The sequence below is a fragment of the Stenella coeruleoalba genome (assembly GCF_951394435.1).
Source record: "Stenella coeruleoalba genome assembly, chromosome: 5".
Classification (NCBI taxonomy): Eukaryota; Metazoa; Chordata; class Mammalia; order Artiodactyla; family Delphinidae; genus Stenella; species Stenella coeruleoalba.
In genome coordinates, this window is record NC_137150.1 from 62221483 (window position 1) to 62239114 (window position 17632).

The window sequence follows — 17632 nt, forward strand, 5'->3', positions numbered from 1 at the left end:
GCTGCAGAGGGGGAGGGGCGGGCCCGAGGGGGTGGGGCAGGAGGCGGGCGGGGGGACCCGGGGACCGGGGATCGGGTGGGACGGAGCTCCTCCACCGAGCCCTCCTTTCTTCCCTGGTTGGGGACTCTGCCGAGGGCGGGGGCTCGAAGGGACGATGCGGGGCGCCGAGGCCGCCTTAGGCCCAGGCGCCGCCGCTGTCAACGGCGCGAGGTGTGGCGGGCGGCCAGGGGAGGGGACGCGGTGCTGAGTGGCGTCCTGCACACCCTGCGCCGCATTCCCGGGCTGAGGGCTCAGATAAAGGGGAGGGGGCGTTCCAAGCTCCTGCTCAAGTGTCCACTTCCTACTCCCGAGGCTGCGGAATGGGGGAGGGTTCGTGGCCCGCGTCTCCTGGAGTGACCCCCTAACTTACTCCTTCACTCTAATCATTTTAGCGGGAGTCTGGGCTGGGGGCTCCGCACGAAGAGGTAAGGCATCGCCGCCTACTGGGTAGGCAGAGGGAGCGGGACAGTTGGGCGCTGAGCGCCGGGGCTGGGGCGGGGGGGGGGGGGGGGGTGAGGGGTGGGGGGAATGGGGGGGTTGGGAGCCGTACAGTGAAGGGACACTTGGTGTGTGCGCTCCAGGCTGAAGATTTCAAGGGGCGTCTGGAACTCAGCAATCGGGGTGCATAAGGTACGCTGTTGGATGTGCCCTGTGCAGCACAGGACACATACCTCCCTTCACGTGTGATCAGATCTGTACTCCCCTGCATGCACGCTATGTCCCCAAGTCACCTCCCTTACCCAGGTTCTCACGTCCTGTTACAAGATCCTCCCTGGCCCCATCTCCCAACCCACACACCATAAGAGCTTCCCACGACTGAAAAGAGGTGGGGGAAGGGATGCCGAGAAGGAAGGACAAAAGCCATCCCCCTTCCTGGAAGGCTCCTCCCCCCCAGTGCAGTCCCACCTGGGCCGCCTAACCCTGCTAACCTGTGTCTGTCTCACTGGGGGCTGGGATGAGTCCTCAGACCCAGGAGCAGTTGGGTAAAGAGGGATGAGGATAGGGCATAGGAAGGATGAGGGTACTCCGGAGGGGTCTGGCTTTCCTGCGGCCAGGTGAGGAATGAGAGGTAGCGAGGTCTTAATCTGGTTAGAGTCTTCGTTAATTAATTACACATTCCTGGGGGCAGAAAATTAGATCTCCCAAGTTAGTGCTTAAAAAGGGAAGCCAGTGGGATGGGGGCTGGGGGGAAGTGTTAGCCCTGGGGTACCGGCAGCTTCCCCTCGCCTCCCTCATCCCATCTGCCCCAGAGAGGGAGTTGCAGCCCCAAATGACACATTTCGTGCCTCTCTCTGTGCCTGAACACAGAGAGTAGGGATAGGTAGAGAGAGTAAGCTGCTCTAGACTGTGCTCCGCCCCTGACAGTATCCCCCTCCTCCAGGATGGCCCCAGGGAGAGGTCCCTGGACAGCAGCTGTTGGATCTAAGTCTGGGTGGCCAGACCCTGGATTAGAAACCGGAGATCTGGGGTGACTGGGGTAGTGCAGTGGGAATGGCTGCAGATTTAGAGTATAGGCAGACCTGGGGTCAAAGCCCAGCTTCCTAGTCTTTGATCTTGGGCAGGTTGACCTCTGTGCCTGGATGTCCTCATCTATAAAAAGGTGTAGTAATCATTTCTACCTCATGAGATTGTTGCAAACATTAAATCAGTTAATACCTGTAAAGTGTGTGCTGGGATCATAGTAAGTACTCAAAAATGTCAGCTACCATTTTTATTAGTACGACGTTTGAATAAAATATAAGAACAGATAGGAAAATGCTGAGTAGTGTTTGGTGGCATAGTGGGGGGGAAACCAAGGTACGGGGGGAAATCCACCAACCCTGTTTCAGCCATGGGGATGCTGGACATTATGCTGCAGGCTTAGCCCAGGCACTGGCCCACTTCCTGGGATAGGGCTGCTGGGGCCTGGGCGGTTTGATGGCAGTGAGGGTGAGGGTGACGAAGCTCATTAAGGGGTAGAGAATGCAGCAACTTGCCAAGGAACCGAGGGACCATGGTTTCTGCATTTCTCCCCTTAGTGCCCTGATCCTGGGTCTGTTTGGGGGTGGGGGAGGGGATTCCTTCCCTCCAATATTCATTCATTTTTCAAATATTTACTGGATATTTACTATGTGTCGGGCATTGTGTTGGGCACTAGGATATTGTGATGAACAAGAGCAAAGACAGATGCTGCTTCAAAGAGCTTAGTCTAATAGGAACATAGATGCTCTTCAAATAATCACGCAAAGAAATGTATATAATTACAAGGCAAAGTAAATGTTATGGGTGCAGGATAAAATCACAGCTTTAGTGACCTGAGCCAGTCTAGGACAAGGCCAGGGGTCCTCTAACCAGTTATCTGATGCCCAGCAGAGGAAGCTGGGACCCCCATTACTATCCAGGTCCCTTTATTTAGCCCTTTGGTATCTGACCCTGAGTATATCTTCCCTCCCTTCCTCCTTCCCTCCTTCCCTTCCTCCCTCCATTTATTCAACATACCTTCATTGGGCTCTTCCATATGCCAGTCCGAGTGTATGGAGCTGAGGGTGTGGGGATGAACCGGTTACAGCTCCCACTTCCTCAAGGTACACACAGCTCAGAGCTCACTGATATATAAATCAACTAATACAATGTGGTGAGGTAAGTGCTACAGCTAGGTAAGCACCAGGGGCTGGAAGGAAGGGACCTGGGCTGGGAATTCCATCAAAGAAGGTTGCCACAGAAGGTGACTTGAATTAAGCCTTGGAGGCTGTTTGCAGTTGGCAAGAGGGGAGAAGGGAGCAGTATATGCAAAGGTCCTGTGCCAGGTAAGAGCAGGGCAGTCCAGGGGCACACAGGACATTCCAACTCAGGCTGAGGAAGGAACAGGGTCATGGACAAATGACATTGACCAAGACTTCCCCTCTCCCATAATTCCTCCCCAGCTGGGCCTTCCACTTCTCACGGCCCAGAAGACTAGTCTTGGGCACCTGGTCCCAGCAGTTCTACAACTCCACTTGGGCACCCTCTCCATTGCTACTTCTGTAGCCCTCTGCTCTACCTGTTCCCTGCTGCAAGGCACATTGTCTACAAGCGTTTCTGACCACCTGATGCCTTCTATCCCCATTCTACAGAAGAGCTCAGAGAGATGACATGGCTTGGCTGACGTCACAGAGCCAGTCAATGGCAAAGCCAAGATCTGAATCAGACCTAACCTACCCACGATTCTGTGTTCTTCCCACTACAGGATAGCTTGGAAAGGAGCCTAAGGGAACCTAGAAGTGTTTCACCTGGGCCACTTCAGAGTGACACTCTCCCCCCAAGGAGGGGGCTCTGCACACATGGGCAAGGGCTGCCTCAGCTTTCCTTCTTCAGAGAAGGGACTGGAGAGGGAGGAGGAGAGCTGGGCCCCCAGGTGCTGAAGGCCCTTGTCAGGAGTACAGTCCAGGAATGGTACAGGGTTCCACCTTGGGGGAGGGGGCGGCCTGACAGGCAAGCGGCTCTGTCCCTCTGCTTTGCCTCTCTGCCCTTCTCTGTTTCTTATTAATTATTCCTGTCTCATGGAGCAGGAATGAAAACAGACTTAGGCTCTGGCTGGAGGCCTGCTGTGACATCAGCCCGGAGGTGGCTGCCCTGACCCTGACTATTGGGGGCTGGGGAAGACCCTCTTCCCTGCTTTGTCGTGGCCTGATAGGGAGAAGGAGAAAGGCTGGAGACAACTCTCCCTGGACCCGTCTTCCTTCCCTGGACATTGAACTTGGGGTGAGAGAGACAGAGACAGAGAGAGAGAGAGAGAGAGAGAGAGAGAGAGAGAGAGGTGGTATTTGCCTGAGGGGATCAGGAAGGGAGTGTCTGCAGGAATGTGGGGGACACTGGAGCCTGCTTTCTCCAGACACCCTGCCACTCCTTCCCCTCAGCCACCCCCAGCACTGCTCCCAGGCATTGTTCTCCCACCATCCTCTCCACTTACTTTTTTTTTTTTGCGGTACGCAGGCCTCTCACTGCTGTGGCCTCTCCCGTTGCGGAGCACAGGCTCCGGATGCGCAGGCTCAGCGGCCATGGCTCACGGGCCCAGCCTCTCTGCGGCATGTGGGATCTTCCCGGACCGGGGCACGAACCCGTGTCCCCTGCATCGGCAGGTGGACTCTCAAGCACTGCATCACCAGGGAAACCCTCCACTTACTTTTGAAGCCACCTTTGAACTCTTCCCTTGTACTACCTTCCTCCCATCCTCACCTCCCTTGACCTTTCTGAGCCTCAGATTCACAGTTAAGCTTCTTCTGGGACTTGGTACCTGGCCAACCGCTCTTCCTGGCTCCAACCTCTTGGCTTTCACACCCAGATGCTGACCTCTCACCTCCGGTGACCTCCTCTTTCATTTCTAATTGGCCTCCATTTAGTGCAGCACATTGGGCTACACTGCAATCCTGGTTATCACTTAGCCATCTCCTCCAGATTGCAAGTCTGATATGCCAGGCTCCCCCCACTTCCTCCTGTCTGCCTAGTTTCAAAATCTCTGGTCCCCAAACCCCTTTTTCTCCTCACCTGGGGGCCTTCTGAGGTGCACTTCTCTCCCTGCCCAACCTGGACTATTCCCACTCCCAAACATTCCCACCATGATCTCTCTGAGCAATCCTTTTCTTGTTTTGCTAACTTTCAATAAAATTCCCTCTGCAGCAGCTGTGCAGACTTTACACTACTCGAGCCCCCACTTGCACCTTCTTCCATTCTCACCTCCTATTTTACTAAAAGAATGCATCCTCTCAACAAACACCTAGACTTCCTCTTTGCCAGGCATGGAGCCTCAGGCAATGTAGATAAGTGAGCTGCTCTCAAGAAGCCTCCAGTCCAGGGGAGGAGAAAGACAAGTGACAGGGTGATATAGGAATATTCCAGGTGTCACTGATGGATTTTGAAGAGTGACATCATGAGCACACTGTTTTGGGACGTGGAGTGAGGCAGGTGTGGGATGGATTGGAGGACACTGAGATAGAGGCAGGTAGGCAGGGGAGGAGGCCACAGTCTGGGGGAAGGGTAATAAGGTCCTGGATGCAGATGGGGTGAGGAAGAGGTGCTGTAGAGATGGTGAGGAGAAGACAGGGTGTGAGGGATCTTGCAAAGGTAAGTAGCAACATGCTTAGTGACTGACTGGATGTGGGAGGGGAAATATAGTAGATGTCTGGGCCTGGGTGATTCTGAGGACTGGGCAGTTGGGTGTCCTTTGGCACCATTTATGGATTCAGGAGTGCAGGAAGAAGAACAGCATGTGTGAAGGAGAAAAGTAGGCTCAGTTTGAAGCTTTCAAGGAGAGATGCCCAGTAAGCCATTCAATATATCGATCTGGAGCTCAGGAGCGAGGTCTGAGCTGGAGTATCAGGCATAGGATGGAGTCCAGGGATGAAGTTCAGAGAGTGGGTAGGATTGCCCAAGAGAGTTTATAGAGAAGAGAAGAGGCTGAGGTGGGTATGTGGGGAATGTCCCCCTCATTACTCCTAGGCATCCTTCATGCCTCTCTGAGAGCTCTTCTCACATGCATTATAAGTGTTCTGCTTGTCTTCTCTGCCTGGATGTGTGCTCCTTGAAGAAGGGAACATGTCCTTATGAAGCATATTTCCCAGGAAGATGTACGTGGGTCTGGCACAAGATAGAAGCACGTTAATGCCTGAGGGATGGATGGATGATGATAGTAATGTGTTGAGGGCTTACTATGTGCCAGGCACCATTCTAAGTGCTTTACATTTAGTAATTCATTTAGTCTCCGGGACAACTCTACATTTCCAACTCTCAGTGGTAATGTACTCTTGCCATTTCCATTTTACACATGGGAAAACTTGGCTAAGAAAAGTTAACTAACTTGTCCAAGGTCACAGAACTAGTAAATGGAAGAGCCAAGATTTGAATCCAGGTAGGCTAGCTCTAGAGTTGATTCTTTTTACTCCCACACTATTCTGCTTCTCAAATAAAATCTTAGAATAAGAACAACTACTCTGATTACCATTATTGAATGCTTACTGTGCCAGGCACTGTGCTAAGAACTTGATTAAGTTATTTAATTTTTTTCTATATAAATGAGTTAACAGATAAATGTATTGATGGATGGAGTAAAATATGTATGTATGTATGTATATATGAACAAGTGGATGAATGATGGATTAATGAATGAATGAGTAGATGAGAAAGTAAATCACAGGATGGATAGAGGGATAGATGGATAAATAAGTGAATGTCTGTATGAATAAATAGTTGAATAAATGGATGACGGGTAGGTGAATGGATAGATGAATGGATATATGGATGGATGAATAGTAGATGAATGAAAGAATAGGCAACTTGGTGTATGGATGAGAGAATGCATGGATGGATGAATATGAGAAGAGATGGAAGAATAGGTGAATAGATGGTCGGATAGAAAGATAGATGGAGGGATGGAAAGATGAATGGATACAAAAGCATAGATGAGAAGATTTTTAGGCAGATGAATGGATGAATGGATGGATGAGTAGATAAATGAATGGGTGGATGGAAAGATGGATGAATGGTAGGATGAATGGATAAGACAATGGGTATATGGATGAAAGGATACATGAATGAACAGATAATTAGATGATTAGATGACTGGATGATTGGATGAATGGACGGTTGGATGGATGAGTGGATGTTTAGATGGTTGGCTGGATAAAGGAATGAATTCCTGTATTTAGGGCTATAGAAGAGAATAAGAAAACCCACAAATTATAGCCTCTATCCTTTCCCCTAGATATATCTATGACTTCTCTTGGCCATTTCTTCCACATTGGTGTATGGAATCTGTCCTGTCTTACCCACCCCACACAAACCCACAACCAGACACCAAAGCTTGGTCCTAAACACCTCCCCACCCCCCAGTACAGAGACATCCTGGAATGGATTCCAGCAACCCTGATTCCTTTCCTGGTCTTCTGCTTTGATGGCCTGGGAAAGCTCCTTCCAAATAACCAGCCTAGGAAGAAGGTGAGTGGTAGAGGAGGGGCTCCTCCCTCTGTCCCCTGTGTGGTCTCTTTAATAGGCCTAACCCCAGAGCCCCAGGACACAAGCAGATGCTAGGGTTGGAAGGTTGTGATTAAAGTAGGAAACAGGCGTCACAGAAGGTGTTAGGGGCACAGTGTTAAGGGGAGAGGGGTGTTCTCTGGGGCTGGCAGGACAGCCATATCTCTTCTCAGGTAGAGAAGGGGTTTTAGGAAGTAGCGGTCAGGCAGACTGGAAGGAATGAGGCCTTGCTGAGTTAGAAGGCAGGACCCATCTCTGAAGGCATCCAATTATAAGTCCTTAGCTCTACCACAGGGGAACTAATAGCATCCACCTCACATGGTTGCTGAGAAAATGAAAAAATGAAACAAGATGAAAAGAAAGTGTGCGGCACATAGTAGACCATTAACAAATGCTTTCAAGAGGTAATAAAGTGTGAAGGTTTCATTTTTTACTTGAGGGTAGGGGTAGATAGCTAAGGCTCTCTGCTCTGCGTCCATTTAGGAAGAAGTGTTGGTTTGGGGGGACAATGATGTCATGGGTCTAGGGTCCCCATGGCCTCTGGGGACCAGCACAGCCTCATGGGAACCTCCTGGAGAAGCCCTTCCCCTGCCTTCTGCCCCTTGGCAATTTCTAAGGCCTGGGCAGAAAGAAGTAGCATCGGGGTGCAGGTGGGACCGGGATCTAGCCGTGGAACCCCTGTGGAGGCCAGACCCACCCACAGCCCCTGCTCCTGCCTCTCTGGGCCAGGCACCAGCAGGAAGGGCACCCCGCTCAGTGCTGAACAAAAAGAGTGGCTTGTTGTGGAGGATGAGTCATGGAGACCCTAGAATGGCCCTGGAAGAAAAGAGGGGCAGAGGGTTCCTCCTCTGATCCAGAAATGGGCCTTCTCCCACAGTGTGTGAGCAGGTGGGGAGCATGTGGATTAAAGGAAGCCAGAAACTGGGATTTGTACCTTTTCCCTTTCCCACTGCTCTTACTTTCACGTCTCTTGTCTCATTTCATCTCTACCATGTTGATACGTTTTCAGGTGGAAGAACAGAGGCTGGGCATCTTGCCTTGGGTTTCACGGAGGTCTCTAATATTGAACAGCTGGACTTTTGACTCTGCTGGGGGCACTTTATCCTCCTAAACTGGGCTTGTACTGGGCTTGAACACAGAATGTATGAAGGGAGGAGAAGGGAATGACTGTGTCTTGTACTAGACTTTTTTTTTTTAATGTATTTTCATCCCCACAGCAACCCTATGAGGTTATAAGGAACTTGTTATTGCCCCATTTTACAGATAAGGAAACTGCCTTATCTGAAGGCACGTGCCTACTGAAGGTTACAGCCTGTATTTGAACCCAGGGTATCTGACACTTGGCAAAAGTGGTACCTTAGAGAGAGGGCCTTGAAGACAGGGACCCCCACAAGGGTTGGGAGAGGAGGCAAGAAGCTCCAGCAGCACAGGGAGGACTGGGGTGCTTTTCTGTTTGACTCAGCACCAGAGCTCTGGCTTCACATGCCACTCTGTGCGGGGAGCCTAGTTCTTCTGTGTGTGCAAAACGAAGTTGCTGGGGCTTCCCTGGTGGCGCAGTGGTTAAAAATCCGCATGCCAATGCAGGGGACACGGGTTCGAGCCCTGGTCCGGGAAGATCCCACATGCTGTGGAGCAACTAAGCCCGTGCGCCACAACTACTGAGCGTGCGCTGTAGAGCCCGCAAGCCACAACTACTGAAGCCTGTGCGCCTAGAGCCCATGCTCTGCAACAAGAGAAGCCACCGCAATGAGAAGCCCTCGCGCCGCAACGAAGAGTAGCCCCCGCTTGCTGCAACTACAGAAAGGCTGCGCGCAGCAACAAAGACCAAACACAGCCATAAATAAATAAATAAATAAAACGAAGTCGCTGAATCTGTGCCAACCCATCCCCCACCCGAGGGCTCAGGAAATGACATACCTGAACTGCAGAACAGATTGTTGGACCCATCTCTAGGATCACCTCCCAGGAGAGGAGTTTGCAGATGGTGGCTCAGCGGTCCCTAAGAGGGAGGAGGGCCAGGTGTCCTGGGCTGAAGAGTGCCCTCCAGGTTGACCCAGACCCAGCAGTGTGGGGTGGCGGACACTGGCCAGGGCTCAAGTCCTGCTGTGTTATCTTAGACAAGTTACTAAATATCTCTGGGCTTCATACTCCTTGTTTGTAAACAAAGGTAGAAATTTCCTTCTGCCTACCTTCTGGGTATAGGGCCTAGAGGGAGAGACCTTTTCCACCGTGCAGGTCTGACTTTGGGTCAGAACACAGTCTTAGGAAAGAGGTGGGGGAACGGATCTCTGCCTGATCTTTCTGCTGGTAAGGAGTGTTAGGAAGCATGAGACAGCACCCCGGGGGCTGCCTGTAATTTTTTCACAAGTCTGGCTGTGCACAGGGACAGCTTCCTCTTGATACCCTTGCTGTGGTATCTGAACAGTTTTCCTGCTCCAGGGGACTAAAGAATGTGTCGGAGGCAGGCGGGGGCGGCTAGTAGGATGGGGATTTGCTCTAGTCTGGCAGCTAAACTCTATTGAGGGCAGGGCTGGGCTCTGGGCTCAGCTCTAGAATATCATCTGCTCCTGTGGCAGGTGGGGTGACCGAGGCCCCAGAAAGGACAGACAGCAGAGCCCAAGCTCCCACATTCTCAGACCTGAGACAGAGCTCTGAGTGGCCAGCCTGCAGGGCCTCTCTTTTGGGGTCGCAAGTTGTGTGGAGGCCGGGAGTGCCTGGGGCGGGCTGGGGGTGGTGGTGGCCGGCGTCACTTTGAGTGTCGGGGGTGGAGGGTCATCCCTTCTCCTTCCACACCAGCCTTGACTGGGGCAGCAGCTCAGGCAGAGGCAGGCTGGGGGAGGGGAGGGCAGAGCTTTGCAAAGGAGGAGGGAATTCTGGTTGGAAATCATTCAAATGAGGCTATGAAACCAGAACCCTGTCTCAGAACAAATTGGCCAGATTTGGCCTGAGGGGAAGGGGGGTTACTAGGCGGGTGGAGGAGGTTGGGCCCTGGCTGAGGGGGGAGGGGCTGGACAGGACTCCCACGTGTGTTCCCAGGAGGAGCCCAGGCCTGTGCTGTCATGGGTAGAAGGGGGCAGCCATCCCCTGGGCTGCCTGCTGTGTACAAGAGGGAGAAGCCAGGTGCTCAGGCACCCATGTGCCCTTCCTGAAGGGGACGGGGCTAGGCCATCGTTGACTCCCCTAGGACTGCCCAGCTGTGACCCTGCCCCATCCCTCCCCCTGTCTCTGTTCCTGTTCTACTTCTGAAGCAGAGGAGCCCCTGTGACTCCCCATCTTACCAAGTATTCATTCAAAATTTCCGTTTCCCTTTTAAGTCTCTGGCTCTGTACTAAGCCTGAGGGTACAAGGATGAACTTGGCTGAGGGCCCTCAGCGACTGGGGAGGAGTCGATTGCCAAGGCTCTGAGGTGTGACTTGAAGATGGGTCCTCGTTCCCTGTCCTAGCTGCGGGGGTGTCTTGGGGCTGGCCCTCACGGGGCAGAACTGCCCTGGGCAGCCTGGGGAGGGCCTCTCCTCCCCAGTCAGAGCCAGGACTAGGCCTTGCTCTGAAATAAGGGGAGGGGTGAGCAATGGGGGGTTCACTGCGGGGCCAGGCAGGGGCACACACAGCAGAGGAAAACCAAGGCCTTCAGAGACTCATCAAAGGAGCTGCTGTGTGAAAGAGGCAACCTTGAAGGGGTCACCGGGTTCACACTGCCTGGAGAGGCATTAAGGCCTCTTCTGATGGGGGTGGGGTGGGGGAGCGGCTAGGGGACGGGCTAAGGGAGGGAGTGGCCAGCAGGACAGCAGGTCGCTCGCTCCTCCAGCGCCAGCTTCCTGTCCTGCTGGCTGGCCAGCTGTGGGCGGAGCTCCAGGGAGCACTTTTCCTTTTTTTTTTTTAACATATTTATTTTTGGCTGCCTCGGGTCTTCGTTGCTGCGCGCGGGCTTTCTCTAGTTGTGGCGAGTGGAGGCTACTCTTCTCGTTGCGGTGTGCGGGCTTCTCATCGCGGTGGCTTTTCTTGTGGAGCACAGGCTCTAGGCGCACGGGCTTCAGTAGTAGTGGCTCGCGGGCTCTAGGGCGCAGGCTCAGTAGTTGTGGCGCACGGGCTTAGTTGCTCTGCGGCATGCGGGGTCTTCCCGGACCAGGGCTCGAACCCGTGTCCCCTGCATTGACAGGCAGATTCTTAACCACTGCGCCACCAGGGAAGCCCGAGGAAGTACTTTTCTAGGGAGAAGTTCTGTCAGTCTGCCTGTCGTGGTCTGGGTGTCTGGACCCCTTCTCCAGCAGGAAACAATGTTCCTCAGGCACCCCACTCCCATACCTCCTGGTCTAGATTCAAGGGCCAGAATCAAGTCTGGGATCGGGATGGAAGGAGGACGCAGACCCAGGCCACGACTCCAGCCCCCTTTCGGCCCTGACCCTTCCCTACTCTGATCCCCGCCCTGGGCTCTGCCTGCTGGCTGCTCCTCTGACACTATCCCCATCGTGCAGGCTTCTGCCTTTGTCATACCTTTTGTCCTCTATCTCCTTCCTCCCTGTGACTCAAGTCCCACCCTGTGGAGAGGAAACCAGAGACTGATCGGGACCCCCCCTTCCCACTCCTACCTGAGCCCACTAACCTTCTGGAGACCTTGCTCCCCACCCACCTCCAGTGTGGGTGTGTCGGACACCTCTCTGCCCTGCCTGCCCCCTCCCAGAGCCAACAGAGGCTCCCAGACTCCTTTCTGCTTTGCCCTCAGTGTAGATTCCCAGGGTCTTCACGGACCTGCCCCGTCAGAGTGCAGGACGTGTTCACCACTCTTGACACGCGCCACCCGACCTCAGCGAGCTCTCAGAATTCTGTTTGCCCCCCAGCCCAGTGTGGACTTCCAGAGTCCTCCTCTGTGTACTCCCCAGTGGCAGCCCTTGAAGAAAGGCACTTCTGAGGGAATGAAGGGGGGCGGAGGGCAGCCACGGCTCAGGATGGGAGGGGCCTCGGCTTCTGGCCCCTCCTTGGGGACCCGGCTGGGCCCAGACCGCTCTTCTCAACTCCCCCTCTCGACTGAGGGGGCCCGTGCAGCGGCGGTGCGCGCGAGCTAGAGGGGGATGGGAGGGACAGGGGAGGTAGGGGAACCGGTCTTGTGTTGTTCTTGGCCTGGAGCCCCCAGCCCCAGGGAAATCCTGACTCTGTGGAAAACTGAGCAGGCAGTCGGGCGGGGGGGAGGAGTTGGAAGAGGAAGAGGAGGAGAAGGGGGAGGAGGACGGAGGGCTCAGGGTGAGGGGGGGTTAGGGGCTCGTCTCATAAATCAATCCCACCAGCTCTCAGGCCTGACAAAAACCAGAGACCCAGGGTCCCTTGGGGGCTGGGGCCAGGGAGCGGGGAGCAAGCCATCCGCTGGGGTGGATGGTGGGGGAGGAAAGGCTGAAATGAGGGGCAGTATCTTGCTCAGAGGGCCCTGTCTCAAGACCCCCCAAACAACAGGTGTGTGTGCGGGGGGGTGGTCTAAGAAAACGACTTACAACCACAGAAGCTGAACCAGGGTGGATGTGACAGATTGATGGGGGCGGGAGTTTCCCTCTGGTCAGCAGTTCAGAACACTTTAATTGCCCTGAAGCCTGGCCTGGTTGAACTCCCGAGGAACTGTGTGATCGCAGACAAGTGTTTCACCTCTCCAGGCCCCTCATTCTCTGCAGATGTGAGAGGGTGTGTGATGGGCATGGCAAGGGGTCTGGCAACCCCTGATACTACGCTCTGGCCCTTCTCGGTGCTGTAGAGCAGAGGAAAGAATACTGCTCTGGACAACAGTTAAGAGTCAAGGTTCTGCTGTGTAATAACCAGCCTTGGGCTGGACACAGCCTCTCAGACCCTCAGTCTCTGTATCTATCAAATGGGCATAATAATGCTGCCTGGCAGGGCCGTTATGCCAGTGAGTGAGACAACGTATAAGTGCTTGGCATGGCAGATTCTTAGTTAAAAGCCGTTGTTTATTTTGTGTCCACCTCTTGGGTGTCTGCAAGTCTCAGCCTTCCAAGGATCGCCTCTTCCCTTTAATGCTCAAGTATTCATAATAATCGAGTGGCCCAAGCTCCCAAACCAGCAACACAGGAAACCCTCACAAGCCACCCCGTCAGTATTTCCAAGGACGCCTGAGATGTCTGTGCTTCTCCTCCCCGCTGCTGCGGTGGCTGGTGTCTTCCTGCATCGTTGCCCCACTCAGGACACAGGAACTCTGGGCTGTGCCTCGTGGGCCATAAACCAAGGTCTAGGCTGTGGCAGAAGGATGCCGCCAGCACCGTGCAGCCAAGCACGTTCACTTGAATATCAGCCGCTGCTGTCCTAACCCCTAGTCTTGCTGGCCCCTGACCTCTTCCTGCAAAAGTCCAACAGCGCCATTTTCTCAGCCCTTGCCCTCCAGGTACTCCTCCCAATGTCCTGTTCCTGCCCCTCACTCCATCCCCCTTCAGGTTCCTGCGGCTATTGACAGAGCCCCTGAGGACCTCTTTTGGGCTGCCCTCCAGTCCCTGCTGGACCTGGGCCTCACCCGGTTCAACCAGATCCCCATTATGATACATGGAGACATTTCAACCAGCGAAAGGGTCGACTTCTGAGGTATTGCATGTGCCTCTGTGAGAGTGCTGTGGGGCAGCAGTGTGTTTATTTCCTAGAAAATAAGATTTTCTTTGCAACTGCATTATATGATTCTTTCCCAGGAAAATAACTTTGACCAACCCACCTTCTGCTCTCAGCTCCCCTCCCCACTCCCAGCCTTACCTTCCTCTCCAGGTGGCAGGGCCCTTTCTTCGAGGAGAACCCGTAGAGTGTGTAGGGAGTGGGGAAGCAATGGCCCAGGCCACTCCAGGTCCCTACTCTGGAGTCTGAACAGACCCGCTGGGCTGGGCCAAGCCCAGGGCTCAGCCTGGGGAGAATTGGGATGGGCGGGGGTTCCCCTTTCCCAGGAGGCCCTGCTTTCCTCTGGGATTTCATACCCTGCTTCAGCCCCAAGGGTCTGTTCCCCAAGATGAGGAGGACAATGGAATCAGAGGCCTAAGAAGGCCTAGACTTTGCTGGGTGGCTCCTGTGGGAACCAAACCTCTGTTGTCCGAAGGTGTGGGCTCCCCATGGGGAAGGAAGCGTGAGAAGCCTGGAGGCGAGGGGATGGCTTACAGGCTCTCAGAGGGAACCTTTACAAATCTGTCTTCTCCACCAGAGGACGGGGCCAGTGCACGCACACTGTGGGAGCACTTGGGCCCTCTGGGCCCAGTGCTCTTGCGAGTCCTCATCTTCACTTGGGTCACCCCAGGGCTGTGAGGAGTCCAGCCAGGTCAGCTGGGAATGTCTAGAGAGACCACTTCTCAGACAGCAGGGTCCGCACTCTGCAACCTCCGTGACCAGCGGGCAACCAGCCTCTGCTTGACCACTCCCAAGGACGGGGCAATCACTGCCTCACAAGACAACCCCTTCTAAGTTGGGTAGTTGGGATGATTGAAAAGTTAGAAATGGAGAATCCAACAAACCTTCATTGCTGGTCTCTCTGTGGAAGTGAAGAGGGGTCGGGGAGTGCAGCTGTGGATTCTCCATGAGGGAGGGAGGTAAGGAGGCTGCCTGTTTAGGGTGAGGCCCAGATCCTGGGGAAAAGGCTTAGGCCTGGGAAGTAAGGGACAGACAGGGTTTGAGACTTTGCTCTTGCAATAACTAACTGTATGGCCTTGAGGAAGTCCCTCCGTTTCCTGGGCCTCAGTTTCCATAACTGTAAACCCTATGGGCTGGGCCTGGGGACTTCTAAGGGCTCTGCCCCTGGCGATGGATGCTCTTCCGTGAGTCTATGAATAGCTGGCAAAGAGGGATCAGGTCTTGGTCCATGGGGGCTGGGCTGGCACAAGATGCTCAGAGAATGGGCCCTGTGTGGGACGGGACAAGGTTCCCTTTCATTTCATGAGGCCTCTGGCAGCAGCCCAGGGCCCACAGACTCTCCCTCCCGCCAAGGTCAACCTGACCCTGACCTGGGGGGCACAACTGCCCGGGGCAATTGAGGTCAGGAGCTGGTGACTTGGGAGAAGGAGCCCAGTGCAGAGGTTCAGACTCCTGTCTTCTGGCTGAGGTGAGGGTCTGAGCAACTGTAGTTTTGTGTGTCTAGAGTTCCTGACAGTGACCCAGGGCTCCACTCCACCCCCACTGCAGTCTTGGTGGTCCCTGGAAAGACCTCTACTGGCCTTGGCATCAGACAAGCTTGGTGTGGAATCCAGATCTGCCCTTACTAGCCCAGTGACCTTAGGCAAGTCACTGCCCCTCCTCATCTAGAAGTTTGGGCCTCAAATTCTACCTTGCACAGTTGCTGGGGAGATAAGGCACAAGAGCAAGCATCATGCCCGTCCATGGCTGTGATTATCATTACCAGAGGCCTAGCTAAGCAGGGAAGGTGACAAGGAACCAGGAACAGACTGGACTCTCATCCTGCTATCTCAGCCCTCTGTCTCGTGGTCTGTTTGTCCATCAGGGCATTGGGGGCTTCCAATTCTCAGGTCCTACAATCTTCACAATTTAAAGGAGTCAAAACAAACCCTTCACTCTATTTATGCTGAGAGGGAACAAGCTCCTGGCCGGGCCTAATGGATTCCAGGTGTGCCCTGTGCCCTGCAGCCGCTGAAGCAGCTGCGGTGGCTTTCGCTGTGACTCTGCCCCACTGACTGGGAGCGCTCAACTGGGCCAGACCTTTCCAGCCTGGCCCTCCAGCCTGTGAAGAGTATAGAGCTGGGCCAGGCCCTACCCAGTACAGTGGGAGAGTCCGCCTTGTGCTCAGAGAGCCTGGGGTTCAGAGCCAGGAGGTCCCGTCCCCCGCAGCATACATGGGCCTCTTCCAGACTCTGCCTCCCCACCCCTCCCCAGCTACCCCAGTCAATGCTGAGCACCCACTGTGTGTCCTGCCTTGACCTCAAGAGGTTCTGGGGTTGCTGAGATGATTTTCACAGACCTCTGAAGCTCCTTCTCACAGGAGGTCGACCATGGGAGTGACCTCCCAGAGAGGCTCGGGGAACCAGGTGGGAGCCCAGGGGGCATGAGTGAGGTTTCTTTCATTACCATATATTAATTATCATGTTATACAATCAGAGTGACAGCTGCCATTTATTAATGGTGAACCACGGGGCCAGGCACTATATTCGGTGCTTTCCCTGCATGAGCTCATTAAATCCTCACAGCCATACATGGCTAGGCTCTTGCCCTCTCCAAGAACAGAGAGGGGACAGGAGGCTCAAGGGTCCCAAGAGACTTGCCTGAGGTCACAAGGTCAGGAACTGGCTGAAGTGGGGTTTGAGGCCAAGGCTGTCTGACCTCAACGCAGGGCCTGTCCAGCTCTACTGCACTTTACACAGACCCTTCCCTGAAGAGTCAGGGAGAGTGCCAGAGTGCACACTGTGCACTGTGTGAGTGTGCACGGGAGGACCTGGTTAGAAGGCAGAGCAGGGAGGGATTTCTCCCTGGAGTGATGCCAGAGGCTCACACTCCCATCAGCTGGGCACACTGTCCCCTCCTCCAGACCCAGCCCACCCCTGCCCCCAGCTTCCTTACCACCTCTGGACTGGGCATCCCCTCAGTTCTGAGCAGGGTGGCAGAGGGGACTGTCGGCATCGGGGCCACCATCTAATCATTCCATTACCAGCCATATCAGCTGGGCCCTCAGGGACAGGCTGGGTGGTCACTGCATGGGGGAGGACTGGAGACCCACCCTAGAATTGCAGGTGGTGTGTGGGCATGATTGCCTCAGCCCTCCTGTTTGGGTAATTATTAGTAATAATCATTTTTAGTCTCTACTGTCTCAATAATCATCCCATACATACAGACCTCTTATTGTTATAACTTCTCAAAACACCCCGTACTTTCCCTCCTAACACCAATTTGTCATTATAAGTTGATTTACGTATCTGTTTGGTTAATTCTGCCTTACCGCTAGACTGCAAGCTCCAAAAAGGTAGTCTGCTTTCTGCTGTATCCCCAGTGCCTGGCACAGTGTTGACACATAGTCCTTACTGAACAAATTTTTGTTGAATGTATTTATGGATGAATGAGTGAAATGGAGTCCGTGGGAAGCAAAGAAGAGGTGGGGTAGGGCCACGGAAGGAGGCTGGGAAGGGGAAGAGGTACGAGGATGAAGCTTTTGGAGTCTATGAAGCTGAGCGGGATGGCACTGATGGTGCCCCCTGAGAAGCCACGTGTGGCTCTGGGATGGGGCAGCTAAGTTCTAGGGCCTCTTCATCTGCCTGGACCTGAACTGTGGCCTGCCGCCCCTCCCCCTCCCCCTCTACCCCCCACCCCCTTTCCCAGCAGGAAATTAGAGGGAACCTGTGGATTAAAGCCCCTCTTGCCTCTCCAGACCCTCACAACCGAGAAGGGCCACCAGCCAATTTTTTTCTCCCTCCCACTGACATTCAAAAGGGAATTCTCGTAGGACCTCAGTATTTGGGCCACTCAGGGAGGCCATGGAGAGCCGATCTAGACTTATATTGCAGGAAGGGACTTTTCCCAGCCTGTGTCCCCTTCCTTTTGTATCTCTAGAGCTGTTGAGCTCAAGACACCCTCTCCATCCCTCAATCCCCACTCCTTCGCCCCAATATACTGGGTGCGTGGAAAGGGAAGTTGTTAGGAAGATCTGGGT